Raw genomic sequence first — 12344 nt, 5'->3', positions numbered from 1 at the left:
TTTTAGCATTACGTATTCTTAAATAAAATTTGCTTTAACATCGGCTACAGATCATTCTGAAACAATGCTACAGTTTTAAGTTTTTCCTCTTTGTAGTTTCGATTTTTGAAACTCAGAATTGTGAGTACTAATACAAAGGTAAATGCGCGGATTCACCATTATGATAATTTCCGTCTGTATAGTCTTGCAAATTTTTTAGATGCCTACACAAAAAAAGTTGTTTTATTTATGTGTTTTCCTCAGCACCATGAAACCACCATTTAATACGACAGGTCTTACTTGAAGACGTTGTTTTATAGTATTTTATTTTATCTATTTCTTCAATTTGTGTGAATTCATTTGGTACTTTTGGGCTGCACCAGTGTTTATTTTTTTAACAGAATTGATTGGATATTGCTAACCTTTTTTTCGCAGTTATATTTTTTTATACTTAAACTATGTAAAACAAAAACATCAAATATCACTGTCATTTGGATATAGACCAATGACAAAGAAATGAAGTTGTTATAAGCATCCATCGAATGTTGGATGTGTACTGATTGATAATTTTGTCTTAGATGCATGCATTTTTATTAGTTGTTAGTGGCTTTGAACTAGCTCTCAGGAACTGCGAGTACGCTCAGATCTGTACTTAGTGTCTTTTTGTTGTTTAGAATTACAAGTACCCGGCCACGTCCACTTGTATTCTTAGTATTTGTATTTTTATCCATCTGATGAGTTAAGCCTTTTTCAACTGATTTTTATAGTTCGTTCTTATGTTGTACTGTTGCACCAATGTCCCAGATTTAACCCCGACACATTCTGTATGTATGTGCCTGTCCTAAGTCAGGAGCCTGTAATTCAGTAGTTGTCGTTTGTTAATGTGTTACAGGTATGTTTTGAATTTTTTTTGTGTACATAAATTAGGCTGTCTGTTTTCTCGTTTGAATTGTTCTACATTGTCATTTCAGGGCCTTTTATAGCCGACTATGCGGTATGAGCTTTACTCATTGTCGAAGGCCGTACGGTGACCTATCATTGTTAATTTCTGTGCCATTTGGTCTTTTGTATAGAGTGATATCATCACTAAAGAGACATTAATTGTCGAAATGCGTATATTGTGCAGACAATTTGATATCATTAATACCATTATCAGGTAGGCCTTTTATTTTCTCGTTTGATTTGTTTCACATTTTTCATGTCAATGCCTTTTATATCTGACTATACTGTATAGGTTTTTTTCTTATGGTTGAAGGTCAAAATGTGACATATAATTGCAAACATCGACGTCATTTTAACTCTGGGGAATAAATGTAACATACAAGTACCTTGTTTTATATTATTGGATTAATGTGTGGGGTTCAGTGGATTTTACTTCTTCGGATTTTCGCATGGTCATCCCCGTATATGTTTTAATCGATATGGTATGTGAAAAGAGCATATTTTCTTTAGCGTACTGTCCAAATAATGATAAAGCTTTGAATACAGAGAAATCGATTTAACACTATATACAGTTTTCAACGTTGATATAATTTGTAATTTCTAGCGCTAAATTTTGTATGTTTCTTATCGACCTTTTAACTGCACATATAATTAAAGTTGTATTTTGAAATAACTCATTTATAAAAATAACGGTATAATTATTACTTTTAACCAGAATAAACACAACAAAAAATAGAACTGCTGGGGCGATCGAAACCTATGTATCAGATACATACATATTACCCCGTTATTCTGCTTTCAAATTACCGTTATAATCATATATTTGTATTATTTATGAAAATAAGTAGCAGTTTTCGACATGTTGTTTCAAATTGTTTCTTGAAATTGCCGTTTTGTTTTGTCATACCTTAATCATAAGTACGCATTGAATTGATACCTTACTTGTTTAAATGTGAAAAAGTAATCAAAAAGGGTCAGTCGGACAAAAGAAAAGATGTGGAATAGTTCTGCTTTCTTGTGGTCAATGGTATTTTTAGTTGGTGCGATGCATGAAGATGAAGAGCCTATATATTTTGGTACAAGTATTTAATAGAAAAGATTGCAGCTGTATGCACGAGCGTAAATTGAAATACTAAATAGTATACTATTTTAGTTCTATGATTATGCATATGTATAAGTAATATGTTGTAAGAATGAGTTATGAATGAATTATACAACACACTATCCTGGTAAAAGGTATGTAAATATATATATGTATATATGTTCCTGAATAAACACAACAATGTTTATGTGAAAATGACAATGAGAATGATGGTCGTTGTATGAACGTAATCAGGTCGTAAGAAGAGCGTGACGAGGACGTAATGGGTGTGCTATAATCGTATTATGGTCTTGAACAGCGTGGTGTAAACGTGGTACAGTCGTAGTGGAAGCGTAGTTAGGACGTGTTGAGAACGTGATGGTCGTAGTGAGGTCGTAATAACGTCGCATAGAGTTACGCACGATATTGCGTCTCAAATGGTAACGTCACATTTTTACGTTTTACGGCGGTATGATCAGTGCCAATGAGACAACTCTCTACTCTACCAGAGACAATTGACATAAAACGTAATAAAATGCACTGTTTCCCCATTAAGATCCGAAACGGAAGAAGATATATATTTTGCTTTAATTAAAAAAGTTTGTCGGGAGTTGCAAGTTAAACGGGTTTAGCTAAAAAAAAATGTTTTGGTTGCTTTTAATTAATAAAGGAACAATTAGATTGAGAAATGAAACGATTATCAGAAAAAAGGTTAATTATATTCATCTCATATGTTTACAAGCTTTATATGATATGGAGAGGTATAAAGCCACGCTTCAGGCCCAATCTTATTTTCACTTTCAAGATCTATACATATGAATCTTATTGCAGAGAAGAAAAACAATCGCAGTTTTACGCTTCTCAAATTTGAAAAAGATGATTTTTTATCCTTTCGTAATTCACAACTTTTTCGCAACTTAAAAACCTCATATAAACGAACAACACCAGTCATTGGATTTTTTTAATACTTTGTGGTCTTGGTGACAGTATCTGACTATCAAGAAAATTCTATCTGAGGAAATATAAACAGACGATCCACCATAAATAGCGTCCTGAATCGACAACGTTGAAGACGTATGAACGTTCAGTGGACAAACTTGCAAGACATTTCATTTCTTTGAAAACGAAGTCGGTTTTGAATACTCAAATTATCAAAAAGTATGTAGCTGTTTCGTAGAGTTAAAGTACAATTACAGAAAAGCACTATTCAGCATGCAACAAATTTTGATTTTCAATAAATAACGTCGCAAATGAAAGTTAATTTGTTAAAAGCGGCGAAATCCAACATTGGACATCTTGCAGAAGCCGTTGCATTTTTAAATGTGGTGTTAGTGCTGCAAAACATCGATTTTGATATGGTCTATCTATGTACTTGTGTTAGCATAATTTTCAAAAACGAAATATCATGCAATCTTATATTTTAAAACCTATAAATTTTTTCTTAAATCTGACCATATTGAGCACTTTTTGTTTTTGCCAAAAATTAGTGTTTATCGTTACAGGAACGCATGTTCAGTAATATTGTAATATTTTATATATAAAGCATATCACTCTATCGAATTTTCGTGGATATATTACTCAATTTATTTCACTTGACTGGGCGGAGTTTAACCGTTTCGCTCAAAATAAACCATTTCATCTATAGATAGGTGTTTCAGGATAAACTCATCAATGAAGTGTCCAGTTATTCTTTTGTTAATTCCTTTGATGGCACTGATAGGTGATTAGAAATCAATAATAATTATAACGACAATCATCCTAATCACACACATCTTCAAATAGACTGTCCTTATGCAAATTAAAACGTAAGCTCCGCCCGATCAGTTGAAATGACATTGGTAATAACACTGTATTGAAGAACACAAATACCCCTGCTAAAGTTATTATGCGTATAGTTTGTTACGTCTGACATGCATATTTTTGACGTTTTGTCAATATGTTGTCCTTATTTTAGACTATTGTAAAATATGATAAAACAATTAGTAGTTCTTTCGGAATATTATTTACCTGTCTAGTCTAAGCATATAAATCTTATATAACTTAACTGTTATGATTTTATAGAAAAGCTGTTTATTAGTGTGAACTGGTTGATTACACGGTATTGACGCAATAACGCGCATAACGTCTGTGAGATCGTAGCACAGTCTCTCCGAAAAGAATAAACACAATCCCTATAAAAGGATTTTCGGATTATTTTCCCCCCAAATTCCAATTAATTTTGAAACATAAACAAGGATCTTGTTTTATTACAAACAAATATATTTTAAACGATATAGTTAGTTTAATTTGAAAAAGATCATTTGATTACAAAATATATTTTGACATTTTGTATTAATATATTTCTGTTCAAGGTTATTTAAGAGATAACTGTATTGTATTTGAAGCTTTAAGGACGTCCATCGATAGTTTTACTGTCGCAAATTTAGTTTACCTGGCAACGCGTAACGGAGACAGGTAAACGAGTATTTGCGACAGTAAAACTACCGATGGACGTCCGAAAAGCTTCAAATACAGTACAGTTATCTCTATTCTAATGCCAAACAAGTTCATAATTAAATTTCAATCATTATTTCAGTGTAAAATCTTCGTTAAAGAAAATTCCGCGAAAAGATGTTATCTTCTTTAGTCCCTGCACTAGATGACGTCATAGGTATGCTTCCGGCGTCAAACAGGGCGTTTTCTGGCTTCTGTGTCGCTTCAGAATGTACTAAAATTTGATAAAAAGAAGATTTTTAGGTGCAACATGTGAGTTTTTGGCTTATTATTGTAGAAATTACATGTCAATATATTTAGCAATTAAAAATGTCGGCTACCTTGATTACAGACAAGGAGATAGAGAATTTTACTCTTACTGTCATCAAATCAGAACCATTGATACAAAATAATTGCACTAGAATTATAATTAGGGGAGAGTTGAGCGGTCACAACCCATTTTCTGACGTCGGACTCAGACGTCTTTAAACTGGTTTTCACTGTGTGTATTGCCGTGTGTTTTTTTATTCTACATCGGTTAGATGTAGTAGGGGCGTTTGAGAGGTAGCAAACAAACTTTGCGCTAGCTTTCCCAAGTCAGGGGCCTCTGGGGTCAATTAGTCTTGTATGATTTAAAAAGAAATCTTAGATCATTTATATGTTTCGGAGGATAGTATGACGTACATTTTGGACCAATTGAAGCCCGCCTCCAGGAGTGGGATTTTATTGCTGTGTTAAGGACCCATTGATGCATTCAAAAGTATTTCCCGATTATTTATTTTCAATTTTTCTTTTCATCCGAGGTTTTTATGAGTGGACACATCTTCCAAAAACATGATGATCTGACGAAAACATATGTCCTATGAAAAGTTTCCCTCATTCAACATGGTATTTTATTTTAGTTTATTTTTGAGGTTTAGATATAAAAAAAAGCCATTATACACACAAGAAAAGGATTGGATAAAAAAAGGGGCTAATGTGGGGATAAATATTGATAATGGATATTTAAACAAGTATCTCACTGAAAAAGTAATTCAATCAGATTTTTTCTCATGATCGAACTCATCCGCTTTTGATTTCTTTAGATTTATGTTTCTATCATTTTAAGATTTCATAACTTCTAAAACTACTTGGTTCCAAAGAAGCATGAAAATGCACGAGTATCTATAACATGTTTAATCTAATTATAACGATGTCCCTCTAGGCCACGATCTGTCTAACCGATCTGTGAAAAAAATGCAAATTTTGACGATCGTAGTAAGTTCGTATCACGATCGTGGTGAGGTCCACAAAATCGTGATGAGCGTGACCAATTTTGAACATGTTCAAAACAATCATGGTGCGGTCTCGGCGAAATCAAGTCATAGTAGAAGCGTATTAAGTGCACAATAAGGTCTTGGTAAGATCGCAAAAGTCGCTGTACCATCGTAGCGAGAGCATAGCAAAAGCGTGATTCTTTTCGGAGAGACTGTGCTACGACCTCACAGCGACGTTATTACGGCCTCACTACGACCATCACGTTCTCACCACGACCCAACTACGCTTTTTCTACGACTGTACTATGTTTACACCACGCTGTTCAAGACCATTATACGATTCTAGCACACATATTACGTCATTGTCACGCTCTTCTTACGGCCTGTTTACGTTCATACAACGACCATCATGCTCATTCTCATTTTTACATAAAATATATAAAATCTCTCTAAGTTTTGTTTGTCTGTGTGTAATTTGGATTTCTTGTCCTTTTTCTCTCACGACCCAGCCATGCTTGACACATCTGTGTCCTCCCTGCTATCGTTTATTGAAACATCCTTATTTGTGCTTGATGGACAAGCAGTAGGTTGTGATCCAGGTTGGACTGGTAGGTTCGACTTCTCCGGTGGATCAATATTCGTTACTATCAGAGCTCCCTCTGCCCTTACATCTGCACCTCCCATCACGTCATCATATTTTGGCAGATTTTGGTGGCATGACTGTGTTGTTTCCGTGAAATCTACGTTATAATCAGAAAAGAAGGAATGGAACAGTATTGATATGGAACACACTGTTTTCGTTATTGCTGACACTACAAACTCCTCAGAGTCTGAATTGACCAGTTTTTGTGCTCGACCAGTAAAATCGAGCACACATTTTACTCGACTAGTCTCGACATTGTCTCAACTGTACTTAACTGTACTTAAGTGTACTCGACTAGGTCTCGACTTTACTTAATTAGTCTGATTCAGTACTTGATGATCTTTGTGTAGTCTGAAATGGTCTTGACCAAGGCTCGACCTGTCTCGACCTGTCTTGACTAGTCTCGACCTGTCTCGACTAGTCTTGACCTGTCTCCACAAGTCTTGACCTTTAAATTTAGTTTTGACTGGTGTAAATCAGCCCATCTAACTAAATTAAATATTGATCTTACAAAATTTAAGCTTATTAGGTAGTTTGATTTATTGCTGTGAAATGAAAGAATTTAATTTTACAATATGTAAAAAAAAAATTATTATATAAAAATTCAGATAGGCATCTTTAATTTTTTTTATAACTTTTTCAAATCAACTTGGATTGTCATCAAACTATGCAGATATCTTAGATATATATCAAGCTTACTGAATTCCATTTCATTTAGTTTTTTGTTGTATTGCTGTAAAATTTAAGAATTAAAGTAATTTTGGTAAAAAAAAAGCTAGGATTTGCAATTCGGACAAAATAGAGATAGTACACTTTAATTTTTTTAATAACTTTTTCAAATCAACCTGGATTTTCATCAAACTTTGCAGCTATCTTACATATATATCAATCTTACTGAATCCCATTTCATTTAGTTTTTTGCTGTATTGCTGTAAAATTTAAGAATTAAAGTAATCTTGGTATAAAAAGCTAGGATTTGCAATTCAGACAAAATAGAGATAGTACACTTTAATTTTTTTAATAACTTTTTCAAATCAACTTGGATTTGCATCAAACTATGCAGCTATCTTACATATATATCAAGCTTACTGAATCCCATTTCATTTACTTTTTTGTTGTATTGCTGTAAAATTTAAGAATTAAAGTAATCTTGGTATAAAAAACCAGGATTTGCAATTCAGACAAAATAGAGATAGTACACTTTAATTTTTTTAATAACTTTTTCAAATCAACTTGGATTTGCATCAAACTATGCAGCTATCTTACATATATATCAAGCTTACTGAATCCCAGGTTATTTTGTTTTTTGTTGTATTGCTGTCAAATTTAAGAATTAAATTAATCTAGGTCAAAAAAGCTAGAATTTGCAGTTCGAACAAAATAGAGATAGTACACTTTAAGTTTTTTAATAACTTTTTCAAATCAACTTGGATTTTATTAAAACTATATAGCTACCTTGGTGATCTTACTAAATCCCAGGTTGTTATTTTTTTGTCAAATTTAATGACATGGCACTATACATGATTTAATTACATCAGTACACGTGAGTTTTACAGGTAAAAAGAAAGCCCTACTTTTCTTAAACTCGTGTATTACTTATCTAGTGAATTAAAAGCCCTGCGATTTAGATTTAACAGGATGTTGCAACTTTGAATAAATGTTATTTAGAATTTAAAACTCTCTGGTAGATGTGATCTTTTTAATAAGTTTGCCCCAAGCAGAAGGTATTGCTTTATAAATCACCACAAATCAGAAGAACTATTTTAATAATTTCTAATGTTTCATCCCTTTTTGATATATTTATATAGTGTATATCAAAAGGAATAAAACATTAAAGGAATTATATAACTATTTTATATATACTTTTTCCCAAATTATGAGAAAAGATATATTTCTAAAATCGTAGCTTTTTGACCTAGGTTAATTAAGTTCTTAAATTTGACAGAAATACACAAAACAAAATAACAACCTATGATTCAGTAAGATCAATATATTGCAAAGATATTTGTAGAGTTTGATGAAAATCTAAGTTGATTTGAAAAAGTTATGAAAAAAATTAAAGTGTACCATCTCTATTTTGTCAAAACTGCAAATCCTAGCTTTTTTTACCTAGATTAAATTAATTCTTAAATTTGACAGCAATACAACCAACTTTATAACAACCTGGGATTCAGAAAGATGAATACATCACAAAGGTAGCTATGTAGTTTCAATAAAATCCAAGTTGAATTTAAAACTTTATAAAAAAAATTAAAGTGTACTATCTCTATTTTGTTCGAACTGCAAATTCTAGCTTTTTTTACCTAGATTAATTTAATTCTTGAATTTGACAGCAATACAACAAAAAACAAAATGACCTGGGATTTAGTAAGCTTAGTATACATTTAAGATAGCTGCATAGTTTGATGAAAATCCAAGTTGATTTGAAAAAGTTATTAAAAAACTTAAAGTGTACTATCTCTAATTTGTTCGAACTGCAAATTCTAGCTTTTTTGACCTAGATTAATTTAATTCTTAAATTTGACAGCAATGCAACAAAAAACTAAATGAAATGGGATTCAGTAAGCTTGATATATATGTAAGATAGCTGCATAGTTTGATGCAAATCCAAGTTGATTTGAAAAAGTTATTAAAAAAATTAAAGTGTACTATCTCTATTTTGTCCGAATTGCAAATCCTAGCTTTTTATACCAAGATTACTTAATTCTTAAATTTTACAGCAATACAACAAAAAATAAATGAAATGGGATTCAGTAAGATTGATATATATCTAAGATATCTGCATAGTTTGATGACAATCCAAGTTGATTTGAAAAAGTTATAAAAAAAATTAAAGATGCCTATCTGAATTTTTATATAATAATTTTTTTTTTACATATTGTAAAATTAAATTCTTTCATTTCACAGTAATAAATCAAACTACCTAATAAGCTTGAATTTTGTAAGATCAATATTTAATTTAGTTAGATGGGCTGATTAACACCAGTCAAAACTAAATTTGAAGGTCAAGACTAGTCGAGACAGGTCGAGACTGGTTGAGACTGAGTAGAGACAGGTCGAGACAGGTCGAGCCTTGGTCAAGACCATTTCAGACTACACAAAGATCATCAAGTACTGAATCAGACTAATTAAGTAAAGTCGAGACCTAGTCGAGTACACTTAAGTACAGTTAAGTACAGTCGAGACAATGTCGAGACTAGTCGAGTAAAATTGTGCTCGATTTTACTGGTCGAGCACAAAAACTGGTCAATTCAGACTCTGAGGAGTTTGTAGTGTGAGAACGTAGTAAGATCGTGGTATGAACGTAGTACAATCGTGGAAAGAAAGTGCTATAACGCAGTAGAAGCGTCGCAATATCGTGTTGCAATCGAAATACTCGTGGTATGGTCTTAGTGAGAACCTGATAAGCGGAGTAGGATCATGATAAAGCGTGGTGAGAACGTAGTATAATCGAAGCAGGATCATGGTAGAAGCGTAACGAGGACGCAGTATACTCGTGAAAACAACGAAAATTAACATGTTCATGCCGCTCATACCGCGACATCACCACAATCTGAATTAATTTAAGAACGCAGTGAGCGTGGCGCGATCGTGGTCTAGTAGGAATGGGGCTTAAACTTAGAAGAAGTAATATATGCAATTTTATAACGAACTTAATCACCGAAAAAACACCTGCTGAATATTTTCAGATCATAGTTGTGTTTCAAAAACTCTATCACCTCCTCAGAAACCTTCGGCATCTCTTTCCTGTTAAAAGTATTACGCTAGACAATGATATGTACGTGCGTATATGTGTATGAAAATAATGATATAAGTCAGAAAATTAAATCCAACAGTGGTAGAATAACACTTGTATGCTTACACATTTTTGTCCCCTAACGCAATTTGAACTTCCACCTTTGAACACTACAGCGCCAATCGCTTAGCTTCTTGTCAAGCGCCATAGACCACACGTCAAAATCCGCTATATGAAAATGTAACTTCAAAAGTCGTAGTAAAACCTTTTTACACAAGGTAATGAAGAGATAGACACAAGACATGTGTTTTAAACGTGTAAAGATGTTATATTATTTGTATATACAATGTACTTAAGTTGTCAGCAATCTAACTCATCAGTTTTTTTATACCATATCTCATGGGTTCATTTTTAAGCAATGTCTTGGACAAATTCAAAAATAAGTGCCGATCGAATATGTGACCAGGAAAGATAAAATATGTGCAACGTTTGGTAACATTGGCACTCTGTTCTTTAATCAGATAATATTTTACGGAGTAGCAATACATTAACCTTATTTATCTGTATTTGTAGATAGTATTCCTACCGATATATCCAGTACTATCAAGGTTGAAGGAGTTGTTGGACATTCTATTGGTTTTTTCAGCATACCTCTTCATATTGTCAACCTTCTTCAAGATGTTCAAGATGTCCAATGTCAAACGACAACCGGTGTAGTGATTTCCTTGGATATAATTGATGTTGGTGATAATGATAAGGCAACTTATGGGATACAAGTGTCTTATCTAACCTTAACAGGAACATATAACTGCACGGCGGCAATTGCCGAACGTATTACAGTATGGAGCATATTTGAAGTCATTATTTATGGTGGTTTGTATTCTTAGAAACTTTTGCTTTATATTATTTCATATTTAAAGATGTATGAGCTTACCAAGAGGGAAAATTAATTTCTTTCGAGTAAACAAAATACAAAATTGTATAGCCACTTTGAACCTTAGAAAGTATAATTAATTATAATTAATTACTTGTATCAGAATATTTTGATACTGTCGACATGACGGGGTGTGGTATGGTATTCCTTTGTCTCTGTATCCACATCACAGATTTGAGACGAAATTAAAAATTGTATACTGAATACTCGTACCTGTAAATTCTAGTTTGGATGATGTAATATACAAAGTTAATGTTTATTAACATTCTCACAACGAAGGATTTAAATGTTATTTGTTGTATGTAATGCATATTTTCGATTTAATTACAGTCAATTCACTTCAGTGTGTAGGGAATGGTTATATATGAATTGGTCAGTTTGATTGCTAGCTGAACCGCGAAGCCATTATTTGGTCAGGTAAACTACCCTCTTTTAAGAGTAGACAAGTCCAACAGATAACTAATCTATCTGTTATTAGAACTAGGGAACTCTGAAATGAGGGAAGTATACATAACCTTATAAAAAAACGTAAGATCTAATATATAACCACTATGCAATTAAAAGAACACCATACCTTACATACTAGTAAACACTGAAGATCAAGAGCCAGCAGTTTGTTTAATATTTCCACACGATTGTCCATTATTAAGCGAACAGTAAAAAGCTCAAAGTTAATTTAAAACCAAAGCCCACAAATATTAATTTCACCGCTAGCTTTAAAAAAACCCCAACACTAGTCGAATCGAAGACATCATCAAGTTAGAAGCATTTGTATATGTATCTGCTATTTTTTCAAAATAAATTATTTTTAATCCATCCTTTAGACAATACATCAAAAATATTTCCTCCTTTATTCCTTAGAAAAATGAAAGATAAGAGAGCGACAAATAATATTTTTGTATTTTTTTGCTAGTGGATATTGCTTACAAAACGTTATTGTGACTCACGAAAAGCAGGTGCTTTTTCATCAATTTCTCCGACGCCGAGGTCGTTTTTCTTTTGGAACCTCTTAGCTTCGCTTTTGATTGTAGTCTGTAGACATTTCTGTGTGTAGGATTTGTAATATCGCACATGACAAACACAAATTTAAGTATGGCGGGATTGAATATTTGAATAGTCAATATTTGTCAAGGATCTTGTTTTTGTAAAAAGCTTCTTTGCCAGTTATGTCAACTTCTCCGAAGATTGAAGGTGTTGTTGGACTTACTGTCGGATTTCACAATGTAATAACACATCTTTCATCTGTTAATTATGTCCTATGTCAAACGACAACCGGTGCATTGATTGACTCGGATGTCATT

Source organism: Mytilus edulis, chromosome 9, assembly GCF_963676685.1.
Source record: "Mytilus edulis chromosome 9, xbMytEdul2.2, whole genome shotgun sequence".
NCBI lineage: Eukaryota > Metazoa > Mollusca > Bivalvia > Mytilida > Mytilidae > Mytilus > Mytilus edulis.
The sequence above is the reverse complement of the archived record's forward strand: the minus strand, read 5'-3'. Positions refer to the sequence as shown.